Here is a 27527-nt window from a genome sequence, read left to right on the forward strand (position 1 = left end):
ACAAACAAAGATGGGGCGAGGGTCACCATTTTGTGAACAAATGCGTGAGCAAATAGTCAAACAAATTAAGAACAACATTTCTCAACCAGCAATTGCAAGGAATTTAGGGATTTCACCATCTGCGGTCTGTAATATCATCAAAAGGTTCCGAGAATCTGGAGAAAACACTGCACGTAAGCCATGATATTACGGACCTTCGATCCCTCAAGCGGTACTGCGTCAACAAGCGACATCAGTGTGTAAAGGATATCACCACATGGGCTCAGGAACACTTCAGAAAACCACTCTCAGTAACTACAGTTCGTCGCCACATCTGTAAGTACAAGTTAAAACTCTACTATGCAAAGCAAAAAACATTTATCAACAACACCCAGGAACGCCGCCGCCTTCGCTAGGCCCGAGCTCATCTAAGATAAGTGTAAAAGCGTTCTGTGGTCTGACGAGTCCACATTTCAAATTGATTTTGGAAAACTGTGGACGTGGTGTCCTCCTGAACAAAGAGGAAAAGAACCATCCGGATTGTTATAGGCGCAAAGTTTAAAAGCCAGCATCTGTGATGGTATGGGGGTGTATTAGCGCCTAAGGCATGGGTAACTTACACGTCTGTGAAGGCAACATTCATGCTGAAAGGTACATACAGGTTTCGGAGCAACATATGTTGCCATCCGAGCAATGTTATAATGGACGCCCCTGCTTATTTCAGCAAGACGATGCCAAGCCACCGTGTTATAGTTAGTTCAATAAACCCTGACACTGCACACTGTTTACTATTTAATGCATTGGTTATTTCCAAGTTGATACAGTCGTTTTGTTATTGGTTTTAGAAAATGGTGGAAGTATAGTGTCCCCAAAACAAAGCTGGGATGTTTCGGTTCGAAGGTTTTGACCCACATTGGATTTGTTTTCCCATATTTAATGTACAAAATGATCGCTTGCATTTTTATGCATGCAGAACTTTGATCTAAAGCCTGAAACGGGATACACGCCCGTGTGTGTTATTGCAAGTCTGCGTGTTTATGACGAGGCGTTGGTCGGGAGGGGGAGTGGGGGTGGGGGGGGGGGGGGGTTTATGGAGACCAGAGATTGGGGTATTATGATGAAATTGTCGGGCAATTTGGCGAGGAAAGAGTGAAGGTGGGATGAGAGAGACGGCAAAAACAAAACAAGATGGAGGGAGGCGGGCGAGAAGATGAAAGCATCACCTCAAAGTGTGTGTGTTGGGTTTTTTTCCCCCCTTTTTTTTCTGCAAGGATGGGGCTCCGTGTGTGTGTGTGTGTGTGTGTGTGTCAGTCCGCGTCATCACTCCGGTCCCTCTCCACGCCGTCTGGCGGTGCTGGCGTTCTCATAAACAACCCGGCCACGTCAGTCGGGCCGGCTCTTGGAAGGGCGTGTCAGTCACCTTCAGGCGGGCGAGAGGACGTAGGAGGAGAAGAAGAAGAAGAAGAAGAAGAAGAAGAAGAAGAAGAAGTGTTGCTGCTCCAGTTAGGAGTGATTGCATCATGAGTGAAGGGGGGAGGGGGGGGGGGGGGGCAAGAGGTCCCCCACTGAAAACATCAAAAGTGTTTAACCTTGATGCTCGGCGTGGCGCAGCTGCGCGGCCTCAAACAAACCTCCGGCGAGCCAACCTTGACGTCCCGCTCGCGCTCAAGCACGCGTGCAGGCACGCACGCGGCCGTCGCCACGGCGACGGGCTCGAACACGCCAATAACATGACTGTAACCGGGCTTTGCGCGAGGCGACAAAGGGTTTTAAACGGCAATCCAAACAGCAGTCCCTCCGTTTACACACAAACGACATGTTTGTCCGCTCGCATAAAATGCAGGCAACCGTCTGTCCATTTGGATATACACATTGATTAAAAGCCAGTATCGCATGTCCGTTCACATAAGCATAATGTAAATATGTGTATGTCCATTCATATCAGCGTAATATAAATATCTGTATGTCCATTCACGCATGCATGATGTAAATATCTGTAGGCCTATTCACATAAGCATGGCGTAAATAACTGTGTGTCCATTTACATTTGTATAAAGTAAGTATCTGTATGTCCGTTCACATACCCATAATGTAAATATCTGCATGCCCATTCACATACGCATGATGTAAATATCTGTATGTCCATTCACATATGCATATTGTAGATATCTGTATGTCCATTCACATGTGCATCATGTAAATATCTGTATGACCATTCACAAAAGCAAAATGTAAATTTTTGTATGTCCATTCACATACGCAAAATGTAAATTTTTGTATGTCCACGCACATACGCATGATGTAAATATCTGTATGTCCATTCACATACGCATAATGTAAATATCTGTATGGCCATTCACATATACATAATGTAAACATATGTATGTCCATTCACATACGCATGATGTAAATATCTGTATGTCCATTCACATACGCATAATGTAAATATCTGTATGTTCTTTTACAAACGCATGATGTAAATATCTGTACTACCATTTACATGCGCATAATGTAAATATCTGTATGTCCATTCACATACGCATAATGTAAATATCTGTATGTCCATTCACATAAGCATTATGTAAATATATGTATGTCCATTCACATGCGCATATTGTATATATCTGTATTTCCATTCATGTACGCATAATGTAAATATATGTATGTCCAATCACGTATGCATATTGTAAATATCTGTATGTCCATTAACATACGCATAATGTAAATATATGTATGTCCATTCACATGCGCATATTGTAAATATCTGTATGTCCATTCACATATGCATAATGTACATTTTTGTATGTCCATTCACATACGCATGATGTAAATATCTGCATGTCCATTTACATATGCATAATGCAAATATCTATATGTCCATTTACATATACATAATGTTAATATCTGTATGTCCATTCACATATGCATAATGTACATTTTTGTATGTCCATTCATATATGCATAATGTAAATATCTGTATGTCCATTCACATGCGCATATCGTAAATATCTGTATGTCCTTTTACATACGCATAATGTAAATATCTGTATGTCCATTCACATATGCATATTGTAAATATCTGTATGTCCATTCACATGTGCATCATGTAAATATCTGTATGACCATTCACATACGCAAAATGTAAATTTTTGTATGTCCATTCACATACGCAAAATGTAAATTTTTGTATGTCCATGCACATACGCATGATGTAAATATCTGTATGTCCATTCACATACGCATAATGTAAATATCTGTATGGCCAGTCACATATACATAATGTAAACATATGTATGTCCATTCACATACGCATGATGTAAATATCTGTATGTCCATTCACATACGCATAATGTAAATATCTGTATGTTCTTTTACAAACGCATGATGTAATTATCTGTACGTCCATTTACATGCGCATAATGTAAATATCTGTATGTCCATTCACATACGCATAATGTAAATATCTGTATGTCCATTCACATAAGCATTATGTAAATATATGTATGTCCATTCACATGCGCATATTGTATATATCTGTATTTCCATTCATGTACTCATAATGTAAATATCTGTATGTCCAATCACGTATGCATATTGTAAATATCTGTATGTCCATTAACGTACGCATAATGTAAATATATGTATGTCCATTCACATGCGCATATTTTAAATATCTGTATGTCCATTCACATATGCATAATGTACATTTTTGTATGTCCATTCACATACGCATGATGTAAATATCTGTATGTCCATTTACATATGCATAATGCAAATATCTATATGTCCATTTACATATACATAATGTTAATATCTGTATGTCCATTCACATATGCATAATGTACATTTTTGTATGTCCATTCATATATGCATAATGTAAATATCTGTATGTCCATTCACATGCGCATATCGTAAATATCTGTATGTCCTTTTACATACGCATAATGTAAATATCTGTATGTCCATTCACATATGCATAGTGTAAATATCTGTATGTCCATTCACATGCGCATCATGTAAATATCTGTATGACCATTCACATACGCAAAATGTAAATTTTTGTATGTCCATTCACATACGCATGATGTAAATATCTGTATGTCCATTCACATACGCATAATGTAAATATCTGTATGGCCATTCACTTATACATAATGTAAACATATGTATGTCCATTCACATACGCATGATGTAAATATCTGTATGTCCATTCACATATGCATAATGTAAATATCTGTATGTTCTTTTACAAACGCATGATGTAAATATCTGTACGTCCATTTACATGCGCATAATGTAAATATCTGTATGTCCATTCACATACGCATAATGTAAATATCTGTATGTCCATTCACATAAGCATTATGTAAATATATGTATGTCCATTCACATGCGCATATTGTATATATCTGTATTTCCATTCATGTACGCATAATGTAAATATCTGTATGTCCAATCACGTATGCATATTGTAAATATCTGTATGTCCATTAACGTACGCATAATGTAAATATATGTATGTCCATTCACATGCGCATATTTTAAATATCTGTACGTCCATTCACATATGCATAATGTACATTTTTGTATGTCTATTCACATACGCATGATGTAAATATCTGTATGTCCATTTACATATGCATAATGCAAATATCTATATGTCCATTTACATATACATAATGTTAATATCTGTATGTCCATTCACATATGCATAATGTACATTTTTGTATGTCCATTCATATATGCATAATGTAAATATCTGTATGTCCATTCACATGCGCATATCGTAAATATCTGTATGTCCTTTTACATACGCATAATGTAAATATCTGTATGTCCATTCACATATGCATAGTGTAAATATCTGTATGTCCATTCACATGCGCATCATGTAAATATCTGTATGACCATTCACATACGCAAAATGTAAATTTTTGTATGTCCATTCACATACGCAAAATGTAAATTTTTGTATGTCCATGCACATACGCATGATGTAAATATCTGTATGTCCATTCACATACGCATAATGTAAATATCTGTATGGACATTCACATATACATAATGTAAACATATGTATGTCCATTCACATACGCATGATGTAAATATCTGTATGTCCATTCACATACGCATAATGTAAATATCTGTATGTTCTTTTACAAACGCATGATGTAAATATCTGTATGTCCATTCACATACGCATAATGTAAATATCTGTATGTCCATTCACATAAGCATTATGTAAATATATGTATGTCCATTCACATGCGCATATTGTATATATCTGTATGTCCATTCATGTACGCATAATGTAAATATCTGTATGTCCAATCATGTATGCATATTGTAAATATCTGTATGTCCATTAACGTACGCATAATGTAAATATATGTATGTCCATTCACATGCGCATATTGTAAATATCTGTATGTCCATTCACATGCGCATATTGTAAATATCTGTATGTCCATTCACATATGCATAATGTACATTTTTGTATGTCCATTCACATACGCATGATGTAATTATCTGTTTGTCCATTTACATATGCATAATGCAAATATCTATATGTCCATTTACATATACATAATGTTAATATCTGTATGTCCATTCACATATGCATAATGTACATTTTTGTATGTCCATTCATATATGCATAATGTAAATATCTGTATGTCCATTCACATGCGCATATCGTAAATATCTGTATGTCCTTTTACATACGCATAATGTAAATATCTGTATGTCCATTCACATATGCATAGTGTAAATATCTGTATGTCCATTCACATGCGCATCATGTAAATATCTGTATGACCATTCACATACGCAAAATGTAAATTTTTGTATGTCCATTCACATACGCAAAATGTAAATTTTTGTATGTCCATGCACATACGCATGATGTAAATATCTGTATGTCCATTCACATACGCATAATGTAAATATCTGTATGGACATTCACATATACATAATGTAAACATATGTATGTCCATTCACATACGCATGATGTAAATATCTGTATGTCCATTCACATACGCATAATGTAAATATCTGTATGTTCTTTTACAAACGCATGATGTAAATATCTGTATGTCCATTCACATACGCATAATGTAAATATCTGTATGTCCATTCACATAAGCATTATGTAAATATATGTATGTCCATTCACATGCGCATATTGTATATATCTGTATGTCCATTCATGTACGCATAATGTAAATATCTGTATGTCCAATCATGTATGCATATTGTAAATATCTGTATGTCCATTAACGTACGCATAATGTAAATATATGTATGTCCATTCACATGCGCATATTGTAAATATCTGTATGTCCATTCACATGCGCATATTGTAAATATCTGTATGTCCATTCACATATGCATAATGTACATTTTTGTATGTCCATTCACATACGCATGATGTAATTATCTGTTTGTCCATTTACATATGCATAATGCAAATATCTATATGTCCATTTACATATACATAATGTTAATATCTGTATGTCCATTCACATATGCATAATGTACATTTTTGTATGTCCATTCATATATGCATAATGTAAATATCTGTATGGCCATTCACATGCACATATTGTAAATATCTGTATGTCCTTTTACATACGCATAATGTAAATATCTGTATGTCCATTCACATATGCATAGTGTAAATACCTGTATGTCCATTCACCTGCGCATATTGTAAATATCTGTATGACCATTCACATACGCAAAATGTAAATTTTTGAATGTCCATTCACATACGCATGATGTAAATATCTGTATGTCCTTTTACATACGCATAATGCAAATATCTGCCTGTCCATTCACATACGCATGATGTAAATATCTGTATGTCCATTTACATATGCATAATGCAAATATCTATATGTCCATTTACATATACATAATGTTAATATCTGTATGTCCATTCACATATGCATAATGTACATTTTTGTATGTCCATTCATATATGCATAATGTAAACATATGTATGTCCTTTCACATACGCATGATGTAAATATCTGTATGTCCATTCACATACGCATAATGTAAATATCTGTATGTCCATTCACATAAGCATAATGTCAAACTCTGTATGTCCATTCACATACAACATACAGCCGTCCTGCGCATGTAAAGTTGGAAGAATGGCTGCAAAGTTCCCCTGAAGAAGCTTCAGACCAGGAGGCAGCGACAACAAAAGAAAGTGTGCAGCGCATGTTTATTTTCTGCGCTTCGCCTGGAGCACGTTTTCAGTTGCTGCGTGCCTTCATTTGAATTCAGTCATTTGAAAAGATAAAGCATTTCTCTCCATTCCTCCTAAATGGCGAGCTCGTCTTTCTCACCTTGTTTGCCGAGCCCACCAGAGGGGAATCGCGTCACGCTTTTTGCATTCTGATGCCCTCCGCTACCGTGTGACTCGGGTTTTTATTGCCTCATTTCAGGCCGGCCGCCGTGGCGAGGCCGGGCCCGCGTGACGGCGGCGCCGCGATGTATTTTTAATTGTCGGACTCCAACGCGCCGACAGCGTCGCTGCTGAAAAAAACATGAGTTCCCAAAGTCGTACAATGCCAATCAGGAGAAGTATACGCGCCTGCAAGACTGCAATCAGCACAGCTGCCAAAAAGACACAATTGCCCCCCCGACCCCCACACACAGATTTGGAATATTTAACCAAATCCATTTCTAAAACAATACCCAGCCACTGATTGCTGCCTGTAATCATTGCGCTTGTTCAGCTGGGTTTTATATTAGCTCCCTGCTTTTTCTAAAAATCAAAGTAGTTGATTATTAATGTCATTTCTGTATTTTCCGGACTATAGAGCGCACTGGCATGTAAACCACACTCACTAAGTTTGAGCAAAAAATATGTTTTTCATGTATTAGTTGCACCGTGTTTATTTAATTGTTTCCAAACGGTGTCTGTAACAGGGCAGTAAAACGGCGGATCAAACAAAACAGAATTCATCGTCATGGACCCGCTAGCTGCAGACGCTAGCTCTCCAATCAGCTAAACAGACCGAAAAACGCAACGGTGACGTTTTGGTGAATTTAGTGAGGAATTTGTGAAACTGAAACATTACAAAAATAATGCCGTTGTAAGTTAATGATACTAACACAGACACCCGTAAATGTGTTAGCATATTAGCAAATGCTAACGACGCTAGATTCGTTACACTACGATAGCACGTAAAAACATGCATGAAAATAATTCGTACAGACATCACACATGGGACGATTTAGTAAGTAGGAATTGTTTTAGTTATATTGTAAAACTTACAAACGTTGCTCGGAGCAACGAATGACGAATCCATAAGAGTAGAAACGCTATGGATGGCGTTTTGGTGAATTTACTGAGGAATTTGTGAAACTGAAACAATACCAAAATAATGCCGTTGTAAGTTAATAATACTAACACAGACACCCGTAAATGTGTTAGCATATTAGCAAATGCTAACGACGCTAGATTCGTTACACTACGATAGCACGTAAAAACATGCATGAAAACAATTCGTACAGACATCACACATGGGACGGTTTAGTAAGTAGGAATTGTTTTAGTTATATTGTAAAACTTACAAACGTTGCTCGGAGCGATGAATGACAAATCCATAAGAGTGGAAAACGCTATGGATGGCGTTTTGGTGAATTTACTGAGGAATTTGTGAAACTGAAACAATACCAAAATAATGCCGTTGTAAGTTAATAATACTAACACAGACACCCGTAAATGTGTTAGCATATTAGCAAATGCTAACGACGCTAGATTCGTTACACTACGATAGCACGTAAAAACATGCATGAAAACAATTCGTACAGACATCACACATGGGACGGTTTAGTAAGTAGGAATTGTTTTAGTTATATTGTAAAACTTACAAACGTTGCTCGGAGCGATGAATGACAAATCCATTAGAGTGGAAAACGCTATGGATGGCGTTTTAGTGAATTTACTGAAAAATTTGTGAAACTAAAACAATAAAAAAATAATGCCGTTGTAAGTTAATAATACTAACACAGACACTCGTAAACCTGTTAGCATATTAGCAAATACTAACGGCGCTAGCTTCGTCACATTACGATAGCACGTACAAATATGCATAAAAACACTCCTACAGACATCACACATGGGACGGTTCAGTAAGTAAGAATTGTTTTAGTTATATTGTAAAACTTACAAACGTTGCTCGGAGCGATGAATGACGAATCCATAAGAGTGGAAAACGCTATGGATGGCGTTTTGGTGAATTTACTGAGGAATTTGTGACACTGAAACAATACAAAAATACTAATACTAATACTAACACAGACACTCGTAAATGTGTTAGCGTATTAGCAAATGCTAATTAGGCTATCTTTGTTACAGTACGATAGCACGTACAAACGTGCATGAAAACACTCCTACAGACATCACACATGGGACGGTTTAGTAAGTAAGAATTGTTTTAGTTATATTGTAAAACTTACAAACGTTGCTTGGAGCGATGAATGACGAATCCATGAGAGTAGAAATGCTATGGATGGCGTTTCGGTGAATTTACTGAGGAATTTGTGAAACTGAAACAATACACAAATAATGCCGTTGTAAGTTATTAATACTAACACAGACACCCGTAAATGTGTTAGCATATTAGCAAATGCTAACGAATTTAGATTCGTTACACTACGATAGCACGTAAAAACATGCATGAAAACAATTCGTACAGACATCACACATGGGACGGTTTAGTAAGTAGGAATTGTTTTAGTTATATTGTAAAACTTACAAACGTTGCTTGGAGCAATGAATGACGAATCCATAAGAGTGGAAAACGCTATGGATGGCGTTTTAGTGAATTTACTGAAAAATTTGTGAAACTAAAACAATACAAAAATAATGCCGTTGTAAGTTAATAATACTAACACAGACACCCGTAAATGTGTTAGCATATTAGCAAATGCTAACGACGCTAGATTCGTTACACTACGATAGCACGTACAAATATGCATAAAAACACTCCTACAGACATCACACATGGGACGGTTCAGTAAGTAAGAATTGTTTTAGTTATATTGTAAAACTTACAAACGTTGCTTGGAGCAATGAATGACAAATCCATAAGAGTGGAAAACGCTATGGATGGCGTTTTAGTGAATTTACTGAAAAATTTCTGAAACTAAAACAATAAAAAAAATAATGCCGTTGTAAGTTCATAATACTAACACAGACACTCGTAAACCTGTTAGCATATTAGCAAATGCTAACGGCGCTAGCTTCGTCACATTACGATAGCACGTACAGATATGCATAAAAACACTCCTACAGACATCACACATGGGACGGTTCAGTAAGTAAGAATTGTTTTAGTTATATTGTAAAACTTACAAACGTTGCTTGGAGCAATGAATGACGAATCCATAAGAGTAGAAACGCTATGGATGGCGTTTTTGTGAATTTACTGAAGAATTTAGGAAATTTAAATAATACAAAAAGAATGCCGTTGTAAGTTAATAATACTAACACAGACACTCGTAAAGGTGTTAGCATATTCGCTAATGCTAACGAGGCCAGATTCATTAAATTATAATAGCACGTACAAATATGCATGAAAACACTCCTGCAGACATCGAACATGGGACAGTTTAGTAAGTAAGAATTGTTTTAGTTATATTGTAAAACTTACAAACGTTGCTTGGAGCAATGAATGACGAATCCATAAGAGTAGTAACGCTATGGATGGCGTTTTGGTGAATTTACTGAGGAATTTGTGACACTGAAACAATACAAAAATACTAATACTAATACTAACACAGACACTTGTAAATGTGTTAGCATATTAGCAAATGCTAATGAGGCTAGCTTCGTTACATTACGATAGCACGTACGAATATGCATGAAAACACTCCTACAGACATCACACATGGGACGGTTTAGTAAGCAGGAATTCTTTTAGTTATATTGTAAAACTTACAAACGTTGCTCGGAGCGATGAATGAAGGATCCGTACGAGTAGAAACGCTATGGACCACTTGAAGACCGGATGGCACTTCTACTTCCGGTTCAGAGCTCTAAACAGCAGGAAACACTTGTAGGCATTCACAAACAATGACACACACCTATTCAGTGTGTTAGCTTGTTTGTTTGTTTTTTAACATTATGGTCATCAGCGAAGAAAAGTCCATAAATTAGCAGAATCCATAAGAGTAGAAACGCTATGGATGACGTTTTGGTGAATTTACTGAAACGATTGTTAGACGCTAAATGAACACTTAGCGTCTAACAATCTCTGTGAACCTTTTCAATCCGGTTTCAGGGCAAATCACTCTACGGAGACAGCCCTCGCAAAAATGACTAATGATCTATTGCTAACGATGGATTCTGATGCTTCATCTATGTTGCTGCTTCTTGATCTTAGCGCCACTTTCGATACTGTTGATCATAATATTTTATTAGAGCGTATCAAAATGCGTATTGGGATGTCAGACTTAGCCTTGTCTTGGTTTAACTCTTATCTTACTGACAGGATGCAGTGCGTCTCCCATAACAATGTGACCTCGGACTATGTTAAGGTAACGTGCGGAGTTCCCCAGGGTTCGGTTCTTGGCCCTGCACTCTTTAGTATCTACATGCTGCCGCTAGGTGACATCAAACGCAAATACGGTGTTAGCTTTCACTGTTATGCTGATGACACTCAACTCTACATGCCCCTAAAGCTGACCAACACGCCGGATTGTAGTCAGCTGGAGGCGTGTCTTAATGAAATTAAACAATGGATGTCCGCTAACTTTTTGCAACTCAACGCTAAGAAAACGGAAATGCTGATTATCGGTCCTGCTAGACACCGACATCTATTTAATAATACCACCTTAACATTTGACAACCAAACAATTAAACAAGGAGACTCTGTAAAGAATCTGGGTATTATCTTCCACCCAACTCTCTCGTTTGAGTCACACATTAAGAGTGTTACTAAAACGGCCTTCTTTCATCTCCGTAATATCGCTAAAATTCGTTCCATTTTGTCCACAAGCGATGCTGAGATCATTATTCATGCGTTCGTTACATCTCGTCTCGATTACTTACTAAACCGTCCCATGTGTGATGTCTGTAGGAGTGTTTTCATGCATATTTGTACGTGCTATTATAATTTAATGAATCTGGCCTCGTTAGCACTAGCTAATATGCTAACACATTTACGAGTGTATGTGTTAGTATTATTAACTTACAACGGCATTCTTTTTGTATTAATTAAATTTCCCAAATTCTTCAGTAAATTCACCAAAACGTCATCCATAGCGTTTCTACTCTTATGGATTCTTTATTCGTCGTTCCAAGCAACATTTGTAAGTTTTACAATATAACTAAAACAATTCTTATTTACTAAACCGTCCCATGTGTGATGTCTGTAGGAGTGTTTTCATGCATATTTGTACGTGCTATTATAATTTAATGAATCTGGCCTCGTTAGCACTAGCTAATATGCTAACACCTTTACGAGTGTCTGTGTTAGTATTATTAACTTACAACGGCATTCTTTTTGTATTATTTAAATTTCCCAAATTCTTCAGTAAATTCACCAAAACGTCATCCATAGCGTTTCTACTCTTATGGATTCTTCATTCGTCGTTCCAAGCAACATTTGTAAGTTTTACAATATAACTAAAACAATTCTTACTTACTAAACCGTCCCATGTGTGATGTCTGTAGGAGTGTTTTCATGCATATTTGTACGTGCTATTATAATTTAATGAATCTGGCCTCGTTAGCACTAGCTAATATGCTAACACCTTTACGAGTGTATGTGTTAGTATTATTAACTTACAACGGCATTCTTTTTGTATTAATTAAATTTCCCAAATTCTTCAGTAAATTCACCAAAACGTCATCCATAGCGTTTCTACTCTTATGGATTCTTTATTCGTCGTTCCAAGCAACATTTGTAAGTTTTACAATATAACTAAAACAATTCTTATTTACTAAACCGTCCCATGTGTGATGTCTGTAGGAGTGTTTTCATGCATATTTGTACGTGCTATTATAATTTAATGAATCTGGCCTCGTTAGCACTAGCTAATATGCTAACACCTTTACGAGTGTCTGTGTTAGTATCATTAACTTACAACGGCATTCTTTTTGTATTAATTAAATTTCCCAAATTCTTCAGTAAATTCACCAAAACGTCATCCATAGCGTTTCTACTCTTATGGATTCTTCATTCGTCGTTCCAAGCAACATTTGTAAGTTTTACAATATAACTAAAACAATTCTTACTTACTAAACCGTCCCATGTGTGATGTCTGTAGGAGTGTTTTCATGCATATTTGTACGTGCTATTATAATTTAATGAATCTGGCCTCGTTAGTATTAGCTAATATGCTAACACCTTTACGAGTGTCTGTGTTAGTATTATTAACTTACAACGGCATTCTTTTTGTATTGTTTCAGTTTCACAAATTCTTCGGTAAATTCACCAAAACGTCATCCATAGCGTTTCTACTCTTATGGATTCTTCATTCGTCGCTCCAAGCAACGTTCGTAAGTTTTACAATATAACTAAAACAATTCTTACTTACTAAACCGTCCCATGTGTGATGTCTGTAGGAGTGTTTTCATGCATATTTGTACGTGCTATCATAATGTAATCAAGTTAGCGCAGTTAGCATTAGCTAATATGCTAACAGGTTTACGAGTGCCTGTGTTAGTATTATTAACTTACAACGGCATTCTTTTAGTATTGTTTCAGTTTCACAAATTCTTTGGTAAATTCACCAAAACGTCATCCATAGCGTTTCTACTCTTATGGATTATTCATTGATCGCTCCAAGCAACGTTTGTAAGTTTTACAATATAACTAAAACAATTCTTACTTACTAAACCGTCCCATGTGTGATGTCTGCAGGAGTGTTTTCATGCATATTTGTACGTGTTATCATAATTTAATGAATCTGGCCTCGTTAGCATTAGCTAATATGCTAACAACTTTACGAGTGTCTGTGTTAGTATTATTAACTTACAACGGCATTCTTTTTGTATTATTTAAATTTCCCAAATTCTTCAGTAAATTCACCAAAACGTCATCCATAGCGTTTCTACTCTTATGGATTCTTCATTGATCGCTCCAAGCAACGTTTGTAAGTTTTACAATATAACTAAAACAATTCTTACTTACTAAACCGTCCCATGTTCGATGTCTGCAGGAGTGTTTTCATGCATATTTGTTATTTCTATCGTAATGTAGTCAAGCTAGTGTCGTTAGCATTACACCTTTACGAGTGTCTGTGTCAGTATTATTAACTCACCATGGCATTCTTTTTGCGTTGTTTCAGTTTCACAAATTCCTCGGTAAATTCACCAAAACATCACCGTGGACTTATTGAGTCTGTTTGGCTGATTGGAGAGCTAAATTGCGCAGCTAGTGGGTCCATGACGATGACTTCTGTTTTGCTTGATCCGCCGTTTTACTGCCCTGTCACAGACACAGTTTGGAAACAACGAAGGTATGTAAATAAACATTTATAAAATATTTCTGTGTAAATAACTAATTTCACGACGCATTTATCTGCGACTTACAGTCCGGTGCGGTTTATATATGGAAAAATATGTCTTTTATAATTTACAGCAGGGGTGTCAAACTCAAATACAGAGTGGGCCAAAATTTAAAACTGAACAAAGCCGCGGGCCAAGGTTGAACAAATTAACCTTTTAATAGAGACCTAAATAAGTTTTGCATTGAATATTGAACAAGTAAGGCTTATATAACTTTATAGTGACATGCAAAATCGAGTTTCAAAAAATAATAATAATAATAATAATTAAAAAATATCAATGGCATATCAAATACAATTTAATTAAAAATTGAATGCCTCTTTTCTATTTGCAGCCTTCTGAGGTAAATATCAAAATACACTTTTTCCACAGGCTAATAATACATTTGAAAAATAAAATAACAATAATGAATGAATCAAAAACATTCAAGCCTTGAAGTAGCAAGACAAAGTGCATGAATAAAACGTTAATTATTGCTCAGTTTGCTACGCTGATTTGCTTTAACACTGAATATGGAACAAGCAACGCTAATATAACTTAATAGTGCAAAATCTACTTTCAAAAAACAAACGAAAAAACATCAATGGTATATTAAATAAAATTTAAATAAAAAATTGACCGCCTCTTTTCTATTTGCAGCCTTCTGAGGTAAATATCAACATGTGGTGGTAGCGGGGGGTGTATATTGTAGCGTCCCGGAAGAGTTAGTGCTGCAAGGGGTTCGGGGTATTCGTTCTGTTGTGTTTATGTTGTGTTACGGTGCGGATGTTCTCCCGAAATGCGTTTGTCATTCTTGTTTGGTGTGGATTCACAGTGTGGCGCATATTTGTAACAGTGTTAAAGGCCTACTGAAAGCCACTACTACCGACCACGCAGTCTGATAGTTTATATATCAATGATGAAATCTTAACATTGCAACACATGCCAATACGGCCGGGTTAACTTATAAAGTGCAATTTTAAATTTCCCGCCAAACTTCCGGTTGAAAAAGCCTTTGGAGGATGACGTATGCGCGTGACGTAGCCCGGGGAACAGAGATATGCCTTCCCCATTGAATACAATACAAAAAAGCTCTGTTTTCATTTCATAATTCCACAGTATTCTGGACATCTGTGTTGGTGAATCTTTTGCAATTTGTTTAATGAACAAGGGAGGCTGCAAAGAAGAACGTTGTAGGTGGGATCGATCGGTGTATTAGCGGCTGGCTGTAGCAACACAACAAGGACTACTTACTTGGATAGCAGACGCCTAGCCGATGCTAGCCGCGGCCACCGCACGGATGATCGGGTGAAGTCTTTCGTCGCGCCGTCGATCGCTGGAACGCAGGTGAGCACGGGTGTTGATGAGCAGAGCAGATGAGGGCTGGCTGGCGTAGGTGGAGCGCTAATGTTTTTAGCATAGCTCTGTGAGGTCCGGTTGCTAAGTTGCTAAGTTAGCCTTAGCGTCGTTAGCAACAGCATTGTTAAGCTTTGCCAGGCTGAGATCTATTAACCGCGTAGTTACATGTACATGGTTTAATAGTATTGTTGATCTTCTGTCTATCCTTCCAGTCAGGGATTTATTTATTTTGTTTCTATCTGCATTTGAGACAGATGCTATCACGTTAGCTCATGCTAAAGAGCTTCGTCGATGTATTGTCGTGGAGATAAAAGTCACTGTGAATGTCCATTTCGCGTTCTCGACTCTCATTTTCAAGAGGATATAGTATCCGAGGTGGTTTAAAATACAAATCCGTGATGCACAATAGAAAAAGGAGAGAGTATGGAATCCAATGAGCCAGCTTGTACCTAAGTTATGGTCAGAGCGAAAAAAATATGTATTTCACTGCATTCTAGTCTGTCACTCTACTGTTCCTCATCCACGAATCTTTCATCCTCACTCAAATTAATGGGGTAATCGTCGCTTTCTCGGTCCGAATAGCTCTAGCTGCGTTGAAAACAATAGGAAAATATGAGGGAGTGAACAACTGACAACGTCACGCTACTTCCGGTAGGGGCAAGGTTTTTTTTTTATCAGAGACCAAAAGTTGCGAACTTTATCAACGTTGTTTTATACTAAATCCTTTAAGCAAAAATATGGCAATATCGCAACATGATCAAGTATGACACATAGAATGGATCTGCTATCCCCGTTTGAATAAAAACATTTCATTTCAGGAGGCCTTTAAAGTTGTTTATACGGACACCCTCAGTGTGACCTGCATGGCTGTTGACCAAGTATGCCTGGCATTCACTTGCGTGTGTGTAAAAGCCGCATATATTATGTGACTGGGCCGGCACGCTGTATGTTTGGAGGAAAAGCGGATGTGACGACAGGTTGTAGAGGACGCTAAAGGCAGTGCCTTTAAGGCCTTAAAGGCAGTGCCTATAAGGCACGCCCCCAATATTGCCATTATAATACCATTGTCATTATAGGGTCTTGTGTGTAGAATTTTGAGGACAAAAAATAAATAATTCCATTTCACGTTGTCATTATAGGCAGCGGAGCAGCATCAGCGCAGCGGTTCTTTGAAGGCTCGTAAAATCAAAACCGTAGCACTTATCATAACGCTTTCGTCAACTTTTAATCAGAAGGGTTCAATCTCTCTCCTGTAGTAGTTTGAAGCCGAAACGACAAACGCGCTCAGGGGAGATAATGTTTGATGTTTGGTGACCGGATTAAACAAAAAATTTGTTTTGAAGGAGGGATAGCAAACTTCCTGTTGATTTTTGCTGAAGGATGTCAATCTATGAAATGTAGGTCTAAGTGAGACCTACGTAAAGGTTTTTTGTTTCATGTCTCTAAGACGTTCCTACCGGAAGTTACAAGCAGTTTTGTCTGTGTTTTCCTCTGAGAAGCAGTTTTGTCTCCATTTTATTCAAAAATTGCGCTAGAGCGCAATTTTGAGTTTGGAGTTTTTTGTTTTTTTTTAAATCGCAATTTCCACCAGTCCTGATGTGTGTGAGAAGTTTGGTGAGTTTTGAAGTATTTTAAAGGGGGTCAAATTACAGGTCAAAGAGGCAAAAATGAGTGTTTTTAGTAAATTTTAGTCTTGAAGTCACACCAAATTCCTGTTGGTTTTTGCCCAAAGATGTTGAATTATGAAATGTAGGTCTAAGTGAGACCTACATATAGGTTTTTGTTTCATGTCTCAACGACCTTCCTAGTGGGAGTTACAAGCAGTTTTCTTCCTAGCGGGCGCTAGAGCGCAATTTTTATTTTTGGGGTTAGGTTTTTTTTACTAAAGTGGTTGGGGCACGTTTTTCTATGTGTGCGTCAAATTTGGTGAGTTTTGAAACCTTACAATAACAATAGGTTCCTTCTAGGGATGTCCGATAATGGCTTTTTGCCGATATCCGATATGCCGATATTGTCCATCTCTTTAATTACCGATACCGATATCAACCGATACCAACCGATATATACAGTCGTGGAATTAACACATTATTATGCCTAATTTGGACAACCAGGTATGGTGAAGATGAGGTACTTTTTAAAAAAATGAATCAAATAAAATAAGATAAATAAATTAAAAATAAAAAAAATTTCTTGAATAAAAAAGAAAGGAAAACAATATAAAAACAGTTACATAGAAACTAGTAATTAATGAAAATTTGTAAAATTAGTTGTAAAGGTTAGTACTATTAGTGGACCAGCAGCACGCACAATCATGTGTGCTTACGGACTGTATCCCTTGCAGACTGTATTGATATATATTGATATATAATGTAGGAACCAGAATATTAATAACAGAAAGAAACAACCCTTTTGTGTGAATGAGTGTGAATGAGTGTAAATGGGGGAGGGAGGTTTTTTGGGTTGGTGCACTAATTGTAAGTGTATCTTGTGTTTTTTATGTGGATTAAATTTAAAAAAAAAAAAAAAAAAAAAAAAAAAAAAGCGATACTGATAATAAAAAACCCGATACCGATAATTTCCGATATTACATTTTAACGCATTTATCGGCCGATAATATCGGCAGACCGATATTATCGGACATCTCTAGTTCCTTTGTACCTGTACAAAGGACTCCCTGTGGGAGTCCTTTATACAGGGTACAGGGCGGACCCTAATTACACGGCGGGCCAGATTTGACACCCATGATTTAGAGCAGGGGTGTCAAACGTACGGCCCGAGGGCCGGATCAGGCCCGCAAACAGGTTTCATCCGGCCCGCGGGATGAATTTGCTAAGTATAAAAATGAACCTGAAACTTTTGAACGAAAAAAACAGCTGTTCTAAATGTGTCCACTGGATGTCACAATAGCAATTGTTTGTATCTTTCTAGATGATGCTACATAGGGACAAAATAAACCACACAATGTTAGTACACCAGTCGAGGAAAATGATCAAACTACATAAATAACATACTGTAATTAGATTTTTATATTATTATTTTTATCTTGATAGATTGAAAGAGTTGACTGATGAACATTATCACATAATTTATTCAGAAAATATAAATAACGACAAATAAAGATAGAATACTATGAACCGCAACATGTGTCAGGTTCAAACACTGATGACATCTATTAAACAGACGAGAAGCAAGGAATCATGCAGAGACAGAGTTAAGTTCGGCTCAATTGAGGAGACACGTTTTTTGGGCTGTACTCTAGTTACAGATCCAAACTACGTTCTAAATGTCCAGCCCACGTGCTTCCTCTATTTATTTGGGAGGTCCCTGGTTACATCACTGAAGCTGTCGCTGAGGTAAGGGGGTAATCTCGACAGCTCCAGTTAGACACAATATATAATTATACAAAAATGCAGTTGTCATATCGCCCTGTCTCTGCTCTATCTGCGTCACGGCGGCGGTGTTCGGCCTTGGCAGTCAGTGGGCCGTTCCTGGACACGGACACTGACACGAGACTGCCTTGCAATCTTTTGGATTGCCAGCTTTGCACAGACAAAGGAAAATACCACTTCAGCAGATTTGATAATAACTATAGCAACGGCCCTTAAGCATAAGCGTTGTGTGATAATATATACATAATTATTCTAACATTTCCCTCCTGTTTATCACATAACTTACCCCTTCTTATCCCTAATAACTTCTTCTTGCGTTTTTTCAGTTAATAGTTAATTTCTTTAGGGCCAAGTTATGTTTACACTCAGAGTTCAACATCATCATATTTTTATATTTTATATATATATATAGTCACCAGGGTCTGGAAACAGTAGCAAAAAAAATATGATTTGTACATTTTCAGAATGTGCTTGTTATATTTTTAAACAAAGAAAACAATCTGAAGTTGTCTTTAATTTTAAATTATTGTGCCGTGATTTTACCAGTCCGGCCCACTTGGGAGTAGATTTTTCTCCATGTGGCCCCCGATCTAAAATGAGTTTGACACCCCTGATTTAGAGGGTGCGGCTTATACACCGATGCGCACTATAATCCAGAATGTAGTTGCAGTCCTATTGAAACAAGGTCGTCAGCGATCACTGGAAACGAGTATGATTGTCCTCCTGTTGGTGGGATTGCCTTCAGGAGACCGCCTGTGCGTGGAATCTTTTCAAGTGGGGAGACTGGTGCACAGACAGCCGCCACCCTGTCCGTGGCAAAGAGGAGGCCAGGGTCCAATGGCACGGAGACCAAGACAATTGGGGGCCCATCTTTGCTGCAGCCTTCTTCCACCTTTGTGACCGTTGTGGAGCTTCTATGCAACCATCATCCGCCGTCGAGGTCTTTCTAAGTAAGTAAGAAACAAGGTAAAAGAGCGCCGACAGTAGAAATGACGGACTCATAAATGATAAAAGAGCCTCCGCTCGTGCTGATTTAGCGTTTACGCGCGTCGGCCCCTCAGCGTTAGCATCTCGTACGTCAGCCGCCCGCCGTTGGAAGCGTGTGTTTTCTCCCCCGCTTGACGAGAACAAGCGGCGACGTAAGCGTTTAGAGCGCAAATATTTTCCAAGCGCCTCCCCCTCCCCCCCCTTTTTCTTTGACTAGTGAAGCGCCAAGACAAGATGAAGCCTTGTTAGGATGTAGAGACGTCGCGGATAGGACCTGTGACAGGTGATGAAAGACGAGCGCAAGGTGGGAGACAAGCGGCGGGGGCGGAGACTCTTTTACGTCGTAAGCGTTGCACTTTTTTTTGCCGTCGCGGCACATTGAAAGACGCCTTTTTTTGCGAACGTCTCCGGCCCCTCCCCCCCCATCCCCTTCATCATCTCTCACACCGTCTCAGCAACTTCAAACGGCATATTTGTAACGCCGCGCTTCACTTATTTGCCTCCGCTCGGAGATAAACACTCGTTCAGTGCCGAGCATCACGGCGGGCAAACCTCGCCAGAGCAGCTTTTTGAATAAATTAGCCAACATGAATGAAACATGAAAATACAATTCAAGTTTTTGGCTGTGGTGAGTCCTTCAAGGCGGCAAAGTGGGCAGAAATATGACAGGAGAGAGTTTAGGAAGTGACCTCACACATGTTTGACAACAATAATAATCAACATTGTCGGCCACCAAAAATAAGAAGATCCGGAATGTCCCCAAAAAGTGGACTCTTTGAGCACATTTCCCATCTTTAAAGTCCACCTGGACATCATTGACAATTTACAGAGGCCCGCCACTTGATATAGTGTGGCCCACCACTTCATTTTACGTGGTGCTGCCATATTATTTTATGTAGCCGCAGCATCTTTTTATGTGGCCCGCTGCGCCTTTTTGTGGTCCGCTGCATATTTTAAAATGGCCCGCCGCATCGTTTATGTGGCCCATTACGACTTTTTAAGGGGCCCTCCACATCTTTTTTTGTGGTCTGCCACACCTTTTTATTTAGTCCATCGCATGTGGTGCGCGACATCTTTTTAACTGGCCCGTTGCATCTTTTTGTGTGGCCCGTTGCATCTTTTTGTGTGGCCCATCACACCTTTTTTATGTGGCCCATCGCATGTTTTTATGAGGCCCATCACACCTTTTATGTGGCCCACCACATCTTTTTTTGAGGCTCATTGCACCTTTTTACGAGGCCCAACACTTCTTTTCATGTGGCCCATCACACCTTTTAACGTAGCCCATCGCACCTTTTTAAGTGGCCCACCACCTCTTTTTTTGAGGCTCATGGCACCTTTTTATGAGGCCCATCGCACATTTTTATGTGGCCCACCACTTCTTTTTATCTGACCCATCACACCTTTTTACGTGGCCCATCGCACCTTTTTAAGTGGCCCATCGCTTCTTTTTATGTGGCCCATCACACCTTTTTATGTGGCCCATCGCACCTTTTTAGTGACCCACCACTTCTTTTTATGTGGCCCATCACACATTTTTATGTGGCCCATCGCACCTTTTATTGTGGCCCACCACTTCTTTTTATGTGGCCCATCACACCTTTTTATGTGGCCCATCGCACCTTTTTATGTGGCCCATCGCACCTTTTTATGTGGCCCACTGCACATTTTTACGTGGTCCGCCACATTATTTAATGTGGCCCGCCCCACTTTTCTATGTGGACCGCTGCACTATATGTGGCCCACCGCAACTTTTTATGTAGTCCACCGCACCTTTTTAAGTGGCCCATCGCACCTTTTTACGTGGTCCGCCACTTATTTCATGTGGCTCGCCCCATTTTTCTATGTGGACCGCTGCACTTTATGTGGCCCACCGCAACTTTTTATGTAGTTCGCCACACCTTTTTAAGTGGCCCATCGCACCTTTTTACGTGGTCCGCCACATTATTTAAAATGGCCTGTCCCACTTTTCTATGTGGACCGCTGCACTTTATGTGGCCCACTTTTTATGTCGGCCACGGCACCTTTTTATGTGGGGCCATGGCACCTTTTTACGTGACCCGCTGCACCTTTTTATGTGGCCCACGGCACCTTTTTGTGTGGCCCGCCGCACCTTTTTATGTGGTCCATCGCACCTTTTAACAAGGTCTGCTGCACCTTTTTACGTGGTCACCCACACCTTTTTATGTGGCCCATCGCACCTTTTTATGTGGCCCACTGCACCTTTTTATGTGGCCCATCGCACCTTTTTATGAGGCCCATCACCCCTTTTATAGTGGCCCACTGCACCTTTTTACGAGGCCCACTGCACCTTTTTGTGTGGCCCACCGCCCCTTTTTATGTGGCCCACCGCACTTTTTATAGTGGCCCACTGCACCTTTTTATGAGGCCCACTGCACCTTTTTACGTGGCCCATCGCTCCTTTTTATGTGGCCCACTGCACCTTTTTATGTGGCCCATCGCACCTTTTTATGAGGCCCATCGCACCTTTTATCGTGGCCCATCGCACCTTTTATGTGGCCCACTGCACCTTTTTATGAGGCCCACTGCACCTTTTTATGTGGCCCATCGCACCTTTTTAAGTGGCCCATCACTCCATTTTATGTGGCCCACTGCACCTTTTTAAGTGGCCCATCGCACCTTTTTATGAGGCACCTCGAGCCTTTTATGAGGCACCTCGAGCCTTTTATGGTGGCCCATCGCACTTTTTATAGTGGCCAACAGCACCTTTTTATGAGGCCCACCACACCTTTTTATGTGGCCCATCACACCTTTTTATGTGGCCCACTGCACCTTTTTATGTGGCCCATCGCACCTTTTTATGAGGCCCATCACCCCTTTTATAGTGGCCCACTGCACCTTTTTACGAGGCCCACTGCACCTTTTTGTGAGGCCCATCGCCCCTTTTTATGTGGCCCACCGCACTTTTTATAGTGGCCCACTGCACCTTTTTATGAGGCCCACTGCACCTTTTTACGTGGCCCATCGCTCCTTTTTATGTGGCCCACTGCACCTTTTTATGTGGCCCATCGCACCTTTTTATGAGGCCCATCGCACCTTTTATTGTGGCCCATCGCACCTTTTATGTGGCCCACTGCACCTTTTTATGAGGCCCACTGCACCTTTTTATGTGGCCCATCGCACCTTTTTAAGTGGCCCATCACTCCATTTTATGTGGCCCACTGCACCTTTTTACGTGGCCCATCGCACCTTTTTATGAGGCACCTCGAGCCTTTTATGAGGCACCTCGAGCCTTTTATGGTGGCCCATCGCACTTTTTATAGTGGCCAACAGCACCTTTTTATGAGGCCCATCACACCTTTTTATGAGGCCCATCGAGCCTTTTATTGTGGCCCATCGCAACTTTTATTGTAGCCCACTGCACCTTTTTATGAGGCCCATTGCACCTTTTTATGAGGCTCATCGCACCTTTTATTGTGGCCCACTGCACCTTTTTATGAGGCCCATCGCACCTTTTTATGTCGTCCACCACACCTTTTTAAGTGGCGCATCACACCTTTTTATGTTGCCTGCCACACCTTTTGTGTGGTCCGCCGCCCCTTTTTAGGTGGCCCATTGCACCTTTTATGTGGCCCATCACTCCTTTTTATGTGGCCCACTGCACCTTTTTATGTGGCCCATCGCACCTTTTATTGTGGCCCATCGCACCTTTTTATGTGGCCCACTGCACCTTTTTATGAGGCCCATCGCACCTTTTTACGTCGTCCGCCACACCTTTTTATGTGGCGCATCACACCTTTTTACGTGGCCCGCCACGCCTTTTTATGTGGCCCACCGCACCTTATAATGTGTCCCGCCACACCTTTTTATGTGGCCCATCGCACCTTTCTATGTGGCCTGCCGCACCTTTCTATTTATGTGGGCCACCACATCATTGCATCATTGTGTGAAGGCCAAAAGGCATCTATTAATTCTTCTTATTCTTCTTCCGCTCCGTTTTTGGGTCGCACGTAACTCCCATCATCGTTGCTCCCGCTTTCAGGACAAGTGTGCTCATTCAACAAACCTTTAAAGAAATGACTCCTTTCCCTGTAATTCACAGTTTTCACATTTTTCCCCCCATCTCTCTCTGTCTGCTCCTTCCCCCATGTCTTTCAACCAACTTCACCCGTTCCACCATCAACGCATTCATCTCAATCAGGACAAAAAAAAGCTATGTGTTTTTTTTTAAAGCAGAACAATTCCCAACTTTTGCAGAATGTATGATTTTCCATAATCTTGGACATTACAATTGGTAATCATCACACCATTCTAACTGATGATTATGCAAAACTGCATTCTTGGCGGTGATGTCATTTTGACCTCCTGTGGCAGCAAGAATGTGACATGTGAGTGATGCACCATGTCTCATTAGGGGACTCTCAACCAATGTGACATGGCGCACAAGTTGGTGTTGTCACGACGAGGACCTCTTTATCTCCTGTACCAGTGTAAGTTATGGTTTCGACATTTTTCCTCTCTAAATGTTAGCTTGTTTGCAAGTAAATGTTATATACAATCAGGTAACATATTTTATTGTAAAAAAACATGTTATGCTGTTGCAGCAAAGAACTCTGGGTAATTAATCAGCTGGACATCACCTTGACAGAGAGGACGTTTGGCCAAATGGATAACACATCTGCCTTTCAACTCGATAACGTGGCAGATATCTTTTTTTCGATGATTTCACATCTCTGAGTCATATAGTTTAATGCCGACTTTTACGACAAACATTGATCATTTCTGTAGTCAAAGTACATTTCAGTATAGTTTCCGATCTTCAACATTAAAGCCATTTCAACATTAAAACTATTAAAGTAATTCTACATTAAAACCATTTCTATATCCTTCCTTCTGTATTCCACCTGCCTTTCAATCAGCATTCTTTAATATTCTAACCAATTCTAACATATTTTATTGTAAAAAAAAACAAAAAACGTTGATATATTCCCAGAATTAACTGAAAAATTCTTGGTAATTCAATGCCATTCAAAGTTGGACACAGTTTTGGCAACTATGCAGTTTGGCTGAAATGATAACACATGTGCTTAATACCTGAGTAATGTAGGTTTGAATCCCGGAGAGGACCATAAGAACAAATCTTTTTTTGGGGAAATTTACATTTTTGAGTCAAATATTTGAATTTGAACTAGTACGGCGTACATTTATCATTTCTATATTTATAGTACGTTTCAGTACAGTTTCCGATCTTTAAGATTCAACCCTTTTCACAGTTAAACCGTGTGGAGGGGGGTGTGGCCTGCGTACCTGCAGCGAAGCGGGGTGTGCCAGGTCCGGCTTCGAGATCAGCGACAGGTGCGTGGATGGCCCACCTGGGCCTGCTTATCTAATCACCGGTCGCTCTGTTAAAAAGGCAGCAGCCGGGGAGGAGACGGGAGTTAGGGGTGAAGCAAGAGCGAAAGTGAGACTGACACATGAACAGACAATTGCTGAAAAGCGCAAGAAGGGACAATTTATTGAAAAATAAAACATTCTTGTAAACCTGGAAGAGCCTGTCATGTCGGTGATTGGTGGTCCGAGGAACCCAGAGGAAAGAGTCCTCCACAAACCGTTTCTCCCATCCATTTTACATTCCACTGGCATTTCAGTTGAGCTTTAGCTCTTCAATTTTCAAACTATTTCTACAGTTTATTCAAACTTTTTTCTGAATTAATTCTGACATCAGGACTGGCAAAAATTGCGATCTAATAAAAAACCCAACCCCAAAACTAAAAATTGCGCTCTAGCGCCCCCTAGGAAGAAAACACAGACAAAACTGCCTGTAACTTCCAGTAGGAATGTCTTAGAGACATGAAACAAAAACCTCTATGTAGGTCTCACTTAGACCTACATTTCATATATTGACAACCCCCAGCAAAAATCAACAGGAAGTTTGCAATTCCCCCTTCAAAACAAAAGTTTTGTAAAAACCGGTCACCTTTTTTCAAACATTATCTCCTCTGAGCGCGTTTGTCGTTTCGGCTTCAAACTAGCACAGGAGAGAGATTGAACCCTTCTGATTAAAAGGCGACGAAAGAGTTTTAATTACTGCTCCTGTTTGGATTTTATGTGCCGTCAAAGTCGGTCCCGTACATCGCTGCTTGCAGCTTTAATTAGGGACCGAATGTCCCTTTGGGACAGAGGACCCCATTGTATTTGTAAGGATTTATTATTATTATACTGCCGCCTTTTTGAGTTGTAATTTGACCCCCTTAACATGCTTCAAAACTCACCATATTTGACACACACATCAGGACTGGCAAAAATTGCGATCTAATAAAAAACCCAACCCCAAAACTCAAAATTGCGCTCTAGCGCCCCCTAGGAAGAAAACACAGACACAACTGCTCCTAGGAAGAACACTCAGACAAAACTGCCTGTAACTTCCAGTAGGAATGTCTTAGAGACATGAAACAAAAACCTCTATGTAGGTCTCACTTAAACCTACATTTCACATATTGACAACCCCCAGAAAAAATCAACAGGAAGTTTGCAATTCCCCCTTCAAAACAAAAGATTTGTAAAAACCGGTCACCTTTTTTCAAACATTATCTCCTCTGAGCGCGTTTGTCGTTTCGGCTTCAAACTAGCACAGGAGAGAGATTGAACCCTTCTGATTAAAAGGTGACGAAAGAGTTTTAATTACTGCTCCGGTTTGGATTTTATGTGCCGTCAAAGTCGGTCCCGTCCATCGCTGCTTGCAGCTTTAATTAGGGACCGAATGTCCCTTTGGGACAGAGGACCCTATTTTATTTGTAAGGATTTATTATTATTATACCGCCGCCTTTTTGAGTTGTAATTTGACCCCCTTAACATGCTTCAAAACGCACCATATTTGACACACACATCAGGACTGGCAAAAATTGCGATCTAATAAAAAACCCAACCCCAAAACTCAAAATTGCGCTCTAGCGCCCCCTAGGAAGAAAACACAGACACAACTGCTCCTAGGAAGAAAACTCAGACAAAACTGCCTGTAACTTCCAGGAGGAATGTCTTAGAGACATGAAACAAAAACCTCTATGTAGGTCTCACTTAGACCTACATTTCACATATTGACAACCCCCAGCAAAAATCAACAGGAAGTTTGAAATTCCCCCTTCAAAACAAAAGTTTTGTAAAAACCAGTCACCTTTTTTCAAACATTATCTCCTCTGAGCGCGTTTGTCGTTTCGGCTTCAAACTAGCACAGGAGAGAGATTGAACCCTTCTGATTAAAAGGTGACGAAAGAGTTTTAATTACTGCTCCGGGTTTGGATTTTATGTGCCGTCAAAGTCGGTCCCGTCCATCGCTG

This window comes from Entelurus aequoreus, linkage group LG09 (assembly GCF_033978785.1).
Source record: "Entelurus aequoreus isolate RoL-2023_Sb linkage group LG09, RoL_Eaeq_v1.1, whole genome shotgun sequence".
Classification (NCBI taxonomy): domain Eukaryota; kingdom Metazoa; phylum Chordata; class Actinopteri; order Syngnathiformes; family Syngnathidae; genus Entelurus; species Entelurus aequoreus.